The sequence below is a fragment of the Mandrillus leucophaeus genome, unplaced genomic scaffold (genome assembly GCF_000951045.1).
Source record: "Mandrillus leucophaeus isolate KB7577 unplaced genomic scaffold, Mleu.le_1.0 Scaffold1, whole genome shotgun sequence".
NCBI lineage: Eukaryota > Metazoa > Chordata > Mammalia > Primates > Cercopithecidae > Mandrillus > Mandrillus leucophaeus.
Window position 1 is genome coordinate 8,373,568 of NW_012098097.1, and position 1,101 is coordinate 8,374,668.

A 1,101-nucleotide genomic window follows, 5' to 3' on the forward strand; every position below is an offset into this window, starting at 1 on the left:
AGACGGAGTCTCACTCTGTCTCCCAGGTTGGAGTGCAGTGGTGTGATCTCGGCCCACTGCAACCTCCGCCTCCCAGGTGCAAGTGATTCTCCTGTCTCAGCCTACCGAGTAGCTGGGATTACAGGCACCCGCCACCATGCTCGGCTAATTTTTGTATTTTTGGTAGAGACAGGGTTTCACCATATTGGCCCGGCTGGTCTCGAACTCCTGACTTCCGGTGACCCACCCACCTTGGCCTCCCAAAGTGCTGGGATTACAGGCGTGAGCCACCGCGTCTGGCCAACAGCAGCAGTTTCTTACAATCCAACACAATCATGTCTGCTCCTCTGTTTAAAACCCCTCCAGGATATGGCTGCATAAAATCTTGTACATCAGCCGGGTGCGGCGGCTCACGCCTGTAATCCCAGCACTTTGGAAGGCAGAGGCGGATGGATCACGAGGTCAGGAGATCGAGACCATCCTGGCTAACACGGTGAAACCCAGTCTCCACCAAAACTACAAAAAAATTAGCCGGGCGTGGTGGCGGGCACCTGTGGTCCCAGCTACTTGGGAGGCTGAGGCAGGAGAATGACGTGAACCCGGGAGGCGGGGCTTGCAGTGAGCCGAGATCGTGCCACTGCACTCCAGCCTGAGGGACAGAGCGAGACTCCGTCTCAAAAAAAACAAAAAACAACCTTGTACCTCAATGTTCATAGTCGCGTTATTCCCAACAGCCAAACAGAAACATCCCCAATACCTGTCAATTGGTGAATGGATCAACAAAATGTGGTATATCAGGGCAATGGAAAATTATGATTCCATCATAAGAAGGAGTGAAGTACCAGCTGATCCATGCTGCCATGTGGATGAGCCTTGAAGACGTTATACTAAATAAAAGAAGCCACATCCATAAGCCACATATTGGGATTCTGTTGAAATGAAATGTCCCGAATAGGAAAATCCATAGAGACAGAAAGTAAACGGTGGTTGCTGGGATCTGGGAGAGGTTGGGGGATAGATAATAGGGCATTGGGCCGGGCGCGGTGGCTCAAGCCTGTAATCCCAGCACTTTGGGAGGCCGAGACGGGCGGATCACGAGGTCAGGAGATCGAGACCATCCTG